This window comes from Aotus nancymaae, unplaced genomic scaffold (assembly GCF_030222135.1).
Source record: "Aotus nancymaae isolate 86718 unplaced genomic scaffold, 86718_ANA_hifiasm-v0.15.2.pri h1tg000003l, whole genome shotgun sequence".
Lineage (NCBI taxonomy): Eukaryota > Metazoa > Chordata > Mammalia > Primates > Aotidae > Aotus > Aotus nancymaae.
The window spans coordinates 12,613,024-12,622,549 of NW_026988414.1; the positions used below are offsets into that span (position 1 = coordinate 12,613,024).

General features: G+C 43.0%; 1 long non-coding RNA gene across 1 annotated transcript; it reads right to left on the reverse strand.

Annotated features, from left to right (window-relative positions):
• Positions 1-281: 281 nt before the first annotated feature.
• LOC105721083 (uncharacterized) lies at positions 282-6,685 on the reverse strand. Its single transcript, XR_001108256.3, has 3 exons — positions 6,485-6,685; positions 2,751-2,869; positions 282-1,053 (listed from the first exon to the last, which is right to left on the reverse strand). It is a non-coding gene; the product is annotated as an uncharacterized LOC105721083 (long non-coding RNA).
• Positions 6,686-9,526: the final 2,841 nt, after the last annotated feature.

Below are 9,526 nucleotides of genomic sequence, written 5' to 3' on the forward strand. Positions count from 1 at the left end.
CTGGTTCTCACCCAGATTTCAGGGAAACGCAGTCAGTATCGACAACAGCTAAGAGTGAAAATTTTGGCATCAAGTAGACCTGATACTGGCTTCTTGATACACTGAATACTGACTTTTCCCATCCTGCCCACAGTCCTTGACCAATTACTTAACTCCTTTGTTAGTTTCCCATTGTTTTCTCTTTATGAAGGAGAGAGTGTTCCCTACCTTTTCTGGTTATTATGGAGATTCAGTCAGTTAATACGTGTAAAGCATGGAGCACAATGCTTGGCACAAGAAGGTACTTGGTGAATGACTTATTTTAATATTAATTTAACTCATGTTTTACTATGACAACTTTTTTAATCCTCACATGCAGACTTGGATATGTTTTCCATGAATGATCCAATTGCACCTTGAATATGACTAATTTCTGCCATCATTATGTGATACTGTATATAATAGTCGTTTGTGTGTTCCCCTCCCCACCATCAGGCCGTGTGAATGGATACATAGATCAAGTTTGATTATCTCTGTATGCCCAGTGCTTACCCAAAAGCCCAACACAAAATTGGTACTTGAACTATGGATGAATGAATGAATGACAAAGTGAATGATTGGTCACATGCATGGATCACCCTTGAAGGCCCAGATCAAGTGCCATCTGTCCTGTGAAGTCTTAGCTGATCCTATCAGTAGAACAAAATGTCCTGGCTTCTGTGTCTTGGCTCTTTTCCAAAACCCTTACCACATCGTGATCACGTTGTGAGCTCCACACAGGAGGCTCCATGTCTCATTCATCTTTATGAAGCCATTAGCACAGGACCTGGAACTCAGGTTAAAGTTCAGAACAGGTTATTTTTCTTCTCTGTCATCATTCTCTTTCTTCTCTTCATTATAGCCATGCCCAATATTTGGATATCATTAGGGTCAGGATGTACAGGGGCATGCCAGATGCAGGAGCAGTCATGTGGTCAGATTTAGTGCCCAAATGACGTATATAATTGCAGAGTATGGCATGAGTCCCTGGAAGATTGTCCACTGGCTGCTACAGACAATAACATTCAGGAGAAGCTGTAAAAGAAATAAGAAAACAAAGAAGACCTTTACTCATGAGCAAGAGGGTCTGCGTCAGCTCATGAGCAGTATCTTAGTACCTGCTGGTTCTTCTGAGGAAATTATCATTAATTTAGAGTTTTGAAACAAAGGGGAGTTTTGAAACAAAGAAAAGTTTTGAAGCCACTCCAGATAAACAAATCAGGAGTTAAAAATAACTATTGAATTGGTCCATGTATATTTGGAACTATTTGTAGAGTATGTTTGTATATGAGAGAAAATATGCACAATACAAATTTAGGTGTGCATTTATTATCTGTCAGGCACTGGGGTAAGCACTTTACTATGTCTTAACTCCCTTAGTACACACCACAGCCCTATAAGGTAGATATTATTATTCCCACTTTAAAAATGAGACTCGGGTACAGTGAATAACTTGTTCAAGGTCACATGGCTAGTAAGTAGTAGACCTGGATTTGTTTCTGGGTAGTTGACTCCAGAATTGATATTCTCATGAATATGTAAGAGGTCTTGGGGTATTCAAAATAACTGAGAATCCACTGGGCCTTTCAGAGGGTATAGGGTCGGTGGAGGGAGAGGATCAGGAAAAGTAGTGGGTACTAGGCTTAATACCTGTGTGATGAAATAATCTCTACAATAGACCCTCAGGATAAAAGTTTACCTATGTAACAAACTGCACTTGTACCCCTGAACTTAAAAGTTAAAAAAAGAGAGACAAGGAGACTGAGCTTCAAAGAAAATAAATAACTGAGAGAGGTGTGTGTGGTGTGCTTTATAAAAACATATTCAACGGGCATTTATTGAGCACCCACTACTTGTCACTCCCTGTGCTAGGTTAACTGGGTGACAACAGGATAAATAGGACACAGCCCTCCTTTCAGGGAGCTTGCCATCTGGGAAAGACGGGTAGGCCAAGGCTGGGCACTGTGGCTCATGTCTACAATCCTGGCACTTTGGGAGGCCGAGGCGGGCAGGTCATTTGAGGTCAGAAATTCAAGACCAGCCTGGCCAACATGGTGAAACCCCGTCTCTACTAAAAATACAAAAATTATCTGGCCATGGCAGTGCATGCCTGTAATCCTAGCTATTCAGGAAGCTGAGGCACAGGAATCACTTGAACCTGGGAGGCAGAGGTTGCAGTGAGCCAAGATTGCACCACTGCATTCCAGCGTGGGTGACAGGGGGGAACAAAGGAGGAGGGGATAGACCTAAATAGATATTAAGGAATTATTTCAGTTTAATAAACTCTTTTTTACCATTGATTCTGTTCTAGGCCCTTGGTAAATAAAAATGGGTAAGACATGATTCAGACTTTCAAGATACTCGCAGAGTATCAGGCCATAGTGTTTTGTAACAAACGTATGAAATGCCACATGATCATTTAACACTAAATTCCTCGCAATATAAACCCAAAGCCCACTGTGTTGATCCAATTGCATATTACCACAGCCCCTAGTTACTGTATCTTTTAGAAGAAATGTCCTTCCAAATGAGGATTTCGGTCCTCACTGTCTGGTCTACTCCAATGGTTGGGACTATTCCAGGCTCCATCTCACTGAAGTTGCCTTAACTGATGTGGTTAACCAGGCTGCTGTGGAATAGATTGGTTATTGAATCTGCTATGCCCAGTCTCCCCTTCTGAACAAAACTGCCCCACAAACAGTGCCCTACTGGTTGTGGGTAGATGCACTTACTAATTGGACTATGCATAGTCACTTGATGTAGGAAGAATCAATTCGTTGGCTGATAGTGAAGCATGAAATAGCTTGTCCTGGTAGGGTCAGCTGAATCCATCACATTTCTTCTCTGAGAACTGAAACCAGAAGGACAGAAAGAATTTGGTTAGTTGGAAGCAAAAAGAGAAACAGACTAAATAAACAATTTAATAGAAGAGTACTTGAGTGCCCCTCAGAAGGCTGAGTTGTCCACATCACCATATTTTCTGCCATCTCTGAGCTGGAGTATTCGACCGTCCCTGGGCTCCCACTGTGGATCCCTGAAGATATTCCCCAGACTTGCATAAGCTTCAGTGGCTCCCTCTCCCTGGAAATCATAATTGATGGATGGGCTCACAACCCTTTCAGTTCTAGCGTGTGGGGACAAATCAAAGGAGGCAAATGTCAACAGACTCCTCCCGATAAGCTTTGTTGATCACTCGTCGCTGAATGCTGTCCCCCGATGCAACACACACTTTATACCTTCTGCTGCTGCCCCAACCCTCAACCACCATGCCATGCTTTCTGTTGAATAGGGCCTAATGATTTCAGCAAGGAATTGGCCTGGCATGATTTACTTTGGAGGTTCGTGATTATAAAAACAGTCAAGGCACTTTTCAGAGGGATGTGTAGCAGCAACATATAAAATCTCTTGAACATCTACTGTGGGCTATGGATATAGAGAAAAAACGGCTGCCCTGGGGAACCTCCTGGGGTTATGAGAGAAGCAGCCTTGTAAATGCACAGTTAGAATCTGGGATGCAAGGGGCTTGGGTGGAGGAAGCACCAGGTACTGGGCAGGCAGTGAGAGTCAACTCACTTGGCCTGGGGAGGAAGGATAGTGTGTGTGTGTGTGTGTGTGTGTGTGTGTGTGTGTGTGTGTGTGTGTGTGTGCGCATGTCTCAGGGTTGGTCAAGGAAAGCTCTGCAGGAGGTGATAGATGAGCTAAATTTTTAAAAAGAAGAAGGGGTTTTCAAAGCAAAGGAAGAAAAGGAAAGGGGGCCAGGGCATTCATAGAGATGAAAACAGCATATGCAAAGACTGGAAGTTGCAAGACAGCATGGTTGCTCTGAGAGCAGCCAAGATGAGGCTGCAGCAGTGAGGCTGCAAAGATGGCAGAAGAGAGCCTAAGGGAACCTTATTTTCCTGAACAATATTGAAGTAGGGCTGATCTTTAAGTAGGGAGGCAGCTGGCTAATCTGGTGATGTCATGGAGCCTGGCTTGGGGTGGGGGACACTTCATAGCCAGGACCCTGGTAAAGCTCTGTGAGATGGCTGCAAGTTTGCAAAGTGGGGACTGACTTGATGGCAGATGGCTTATGTACACTTCTTCCCAGGGAGGCAGAGGCATGTGACCTCATGTGACCTTGAGGTCAGCCAGTCCTTGGCTAAAATCCCCACCTTGCCATGGCCTGACTCTGGCTATGGGCAGGCTTTGTCACGTCTCAGAGCTTCCACTGCCTCACCTGTAAGTCAAAGAAGCAGCCTTGGGAATATCAACTGCGAAAGGCCTTGATGTATTTTATGCTGTCCATTATTTATGGATTAATTGCAAGCAGGTGAAGTTGGGTAACTGAGTGTGTGTGTAGTTGGTTGGAGGGTTGTGCAGTTCTCTGGGTGAGCCTGAGAAATGGCTGGAGCCCCAGGTGTATCTCAAAGGTAAGTGGAAATGCTCTCTGCCGTAAAACTGCAACCACCTGCTCTCTTAAAAAGATCTTGTAGACCAGCTGGAGCTGACTCCCTTCTGCCCTAAGTTCCCCTCATTAAGCAGGAGCTTCAGATGTAAGCAGGGCCTGTAGGCTTCACTGGCATTTCTGTTCCTACAATCGCAACATTCTTTCAGAGATTCAGAGTCTCCTCAGAACTGCCATGATTTGCAGCATACCACCATCCAATGCCCACATCCTCTGACCCACTTCCTGCTGGCATATTCTGGTGACAGGGAGCTCACATCCCACCCCAAGAGCCTGTCTCATCTCTCCGCCTTGGCTGCTCCTATTCACTCCACACCCACAGGGCTCCCCTAGTGGTTGGTTTTGTTTTGAATGACATGCTCCTTCCTTCCTCCATCAGGGCATTTCTTCACTTGCTGCTCCCTCTCTCCGGAACATTTGTTCCCGTTCACTTCAGCACACTCATTTTTTATGCCCCATGTATTCATGCCATCCTTCCAGAGGCCTTTCCTAACCCCTCACCCCCAATGGTCTGACCAGCTTATCCCAGTTATATACTCTGATAACTCCCTGCACACCTCTCTCACCCCACAAAGTTGCTTATATAATGTATTGTGTGATTGTTTTTGTTTAATATCTATCTTTCCCTGTGGACCAGTGATCGTCAACATATGGTGTTATTTTTCTCCCAAGGGACATTTGGCAATGACTGGAGACATTTTTGGTTGTCACAACTGAGAGATGCTATCCCTAGGTAGAGACCAAGGATGTTGCTGAATGTCCTATGGTGCACAGAACAGTCCCCTCAACAAAGAATTATTTGATCCAAAATTCAATAGTGCCACTGTTGAAAAACCCTGTCATACATTGTAAGCTTTATATGGGCAGAGACCTTGGCTGTCTTGTTCATAATCTTATATCCTGCATTGGGCCACAAGCACCTTGACTGATTTGTAGATGATGTTGGATTAGAATCTGGTCATGGACTTGTGCGTAAAGCCATGCTTATGCATCCCTTTCTTCTAATGACCACTTTTTTCACATATAGGACCTCTCACCTTGGTACTGTGATTCACACATAAAGTGTGCCGTACATGCACACACCTCCTACAACCTAATGTATAATTCACCTCTTCCTCATCAAGTAAGGCTCCTTAGCAGTTACCACCTATGTCCGTTTGCATCCAACACCCTCCTACATATGTTTTTATGTGTGGGTGCACACACACAGAGGTCTGGCACACTCACCTGTACCTGCACCTTTTCCTATCACACACATCAACTAGGCAGCAGAGGCTTTCTGTTTTATCTCACATAAAACAGGCTGAAACCAACAGGCATGAACACACACAAATACACACACATGCTTGTACAGAAAATGATGATGTGAGGAGGTAGGGGCAGTGCACTTTACCTCCCTGTGGTGCATCCTAGCCATTGGACTCTAAAATGTGTACCATCAAAACTAGATCTGAGACCAGACATCACGCAGAAGTATGAACTCTAACTCCTATTAAAATCTCTCTCTCACACCCAGACACACACACACACACACACACACACACACCCCTTTACAAATTTTCTCTTCTCTTTAAAACAAGAAGTCAAACTGCAGAAAATAATTTTAATCAACATCATGCTAGTGTGGGCTGAGGGCGAGATAGCATATTAATGCTTTTATCTCTGCTGGGTACATGGCTGACTTCACCATTGATTCCATTCGAAGTCGCACCCCAGGTGTGTTCCCGTAGCATTTCTGCATTAAGCAGCTGCGAGACCAGGTCTAACATCTTTTATTATCTCGGCAAAGCTGCACGCACTGAGTGGTGGGGCCGTAATAAAAAGATCCAATACCCCATTAGCACAGCTAAATATTTGACTTCTAAACTCAAGTGGAAAATGAAACTCAGTGCCTGGAGAGAAGATGGTGAGGGGTTGCAATGTTTGGGAACGGAACCACAATTCTTTCTTGTGTTATAGCAATTTAGGTTTACTATGCCTTGTAGATGTCTCTTTTCGCTTAATTTTCACAACTGCTACCTGATGTAGGCATTATCATCCCTGTTCATAGGTGAGAGAACTGAAGCTTGGAGGTGTGACATGACTTGTCCAGATGATTGGCACTTAAATCCGCGTGGTCTGACTCCCAAGCAGATGTGGTCTGTAAATTACATAGTGCAGCAGTCTTTAATCCACCTTGGTTTCCTTTTCTTCCACATCCTCTGGCTCAGACGCTCAGTGTTAAGTAGAGAATTTCCTAAAGGGAAATTATGATTTCAGCTTCACATTGGGAAAGAAACTACTTTCCTTCCTTTGCTCACTTCTTGCCCCCCTGACTTTCTTCTTTCTTCAATCCCTTCCAACAAAGCCACATTGAACCCCACCACCTCCTATGTGCCAGCTCTGTGCCGAGTGCTTGGAATGGAGCAGTGCCTAAGACATATGATGTCCCTATCATAATGGATATTCCCTCTAGCAGAACGAATGGACTAACATTTCTAAATCATAACAGAAAATGATGAAACAGAAAAATACAAGGGGATGGAAAACTTGAGGGGATCTGGAAGGATGGGTTCTGTAAATTGCCCTCAGACAATGACATTAAAGCTGAAATTCGAGAAGGACTCTGTCATGACAAGGCGGGTGGAGTGTGCAGATGGAGGGAATTCCTTGAAGAAGCCACATGTACAAGTGCTCAGAAAGATAAAAAGACATGCTGACTTGAGTCACGGAGAGCGGGTTATTATGACTAGAGGTAAATTGGTTGTAAATTGGCCAGCAAAGTAGGCAGTGGCCAGATCTCCAAGGGGTTAAGGCACGGAGTTAAGAGGCTGTTATGCTAATACAGGTGAAAGTTGACAGTGGCTATGGGAAAGGATAGGACTTTTTCAAGATTTAATGTGTAAACAAATTACCTAGAGATCTTAAAATGCAGATTCTGATTCAGTAAGTCTGGGATGGAGACTGAGATGCTGCCTTTCTAACAAGCTCTCAGGTGATACCCAAGGCGTGGTCCGTGCACCATACTGCAATAACAAGATCTAGACCTGTGCGGTCCAATGTGGTCACCACCAGCTGCATGTGGCTAATTGAGCGATTGATATGTGGTTGTTTCCGATTGAAAGTAATGTGAGTATTAAGTACAAATTTGATTCTGAAGACCTAAATAGAAAAAAAATGTAAAAATGTCTATTAAATTGTTTTTATGTTGAAATGATAATATTTTGGATATATTAGATTAAATACAATAGAGCATTAAAATGAAATTAACCTGTTTTTACTTTTTGAATATGCCTACAAAATTAAATCACATCTATTGATTATGTGCTTACCTGTATATTGTTTAAATGAAATATATTATTATAATTAATTCTACCTGCTTGTTTTTACTTTTTAAAGTGTAGGTGCTAGAAAATGTAAAATTACATATGTGACTCTCATTATCTCTACCGAATTACACTGCCCTGAACTGTCTCTCTGCCACGGTTAATTTGCTCACTGTTTCTTTAAGACAGTGCACTTTCCTACTCTGAAACCTATGTTCACTGCTTCCCCTTCTTAGAATGACCTCCTGGCTATTAATATTAGTCAACTAATCCATCAGAAAATGTTGGTTTGCCTGGAGCAGGGGTTCCTAACGTTTGAATCACCAGAGGAACTGGTGACCTAACCCTAATTGGTTCTGCTTTAAATACTTTACCTACCGTGATTCTAATGTGTGTTCAAGGTTGAATACACTAAAAAGGAATTTAGACTTAATCCAACCCTTATTTTTTAAATGACCAAACCAAGACTCAGAGTCAGAGATTCATTTAGGGTCACAAATAAACAACCCAGGTTCCTGGAGTCTTACCATTTCTCAGTCTCTTCTTTGCAGCCTACCATGAATGTCAGTCACACAGGTGCACCATTGTGCTCCTCCTTCAATGGTATTTGAATTTAATTGTCTTGATCATACCTGGAAGGACTCTGTAAGCCTGTGTGTACCCCAGAGAGTAGAAAAAGTCATCCTTCAAGGACTAGCACCTCTGAGATATACTAGGGGGCTGAGACCATATTCCAAAGTAATAAAGGCTCACATGGTGCTAAACCAAAATAGAAACCTGTTTAGTATGTGTAAACTTACTTACTGACTGGCAAAATTAGTTCTTCACACACACACACACACATACACCCCTTTATATGTAATTTTATTTGTAGAAAATTTCAAAACATGAGGCCTTCCATGAACATGAAGCCACTTGCTGAATGGCCCATTCAGCCCCGGGAACCTGCCCTGCCTGGGAGTCCTTACACCATGCCTTGCAGGCTGCCACCTGGTTTCCCAAAGCCATACTTTGGTTGCAGTTTATACCCAAAGTTAGTTTCCTGAGGACTGAACTTTTGCTTGTTTTTTATCTGTGATCTCTGAGAGATCGTCCTAATTACAATATCGTAAGGAATGTCAGTAGGAGACCACCAGGCAGCTTTGATGGCAGACCAGCGATTCTTGTCTTTACTTGAAGAATGTATCTTTCCCTCTTCTCTGGGAGCTCATATTTTAAAGCCCGACACAATAGATTTAGATAATTCTCAATTATTCTGATTTTCCCTAAAATACCCTTCTGGGTAGGAGGAGGAGTTTATTGAAATGTTGCCTAGTAATGTCTAATAAATCATAAGATAATTCAAGGCTGGTATTTGTTTTTCATTTTTTGAGATGGAGTCTCACCCTGTAGCCCAGGCTGGAGGGCAGTCGCACGATCTTAGGCCACTGTAACCTCCAGCTCCTAGGTAGCTGGGACTGGAGGTGTGTGCCACCATACCTGGCTAATTTTTGTATTTTTAGTAGAGATGGGGTTTCACCATGTTGGCTAGGTTGGTCTTGAGCTCCTGACCTGTCATAGAATTCCAGACCTATGAAGTGTCTTAGAAGTCACTGTTGTTGAATTCCTTTATTGTATGGATAGAGGATATTGCCCAGAGCTGGGGTGACTTTGTTAAGACCACAAAGGCAGTTAGCATCTCAGAGGGAACAAAAATCAAGTTTCTGGACTCCCACATCTTTTCATGACCCTCAGATGCAATTGTGTGTTTGCTGAC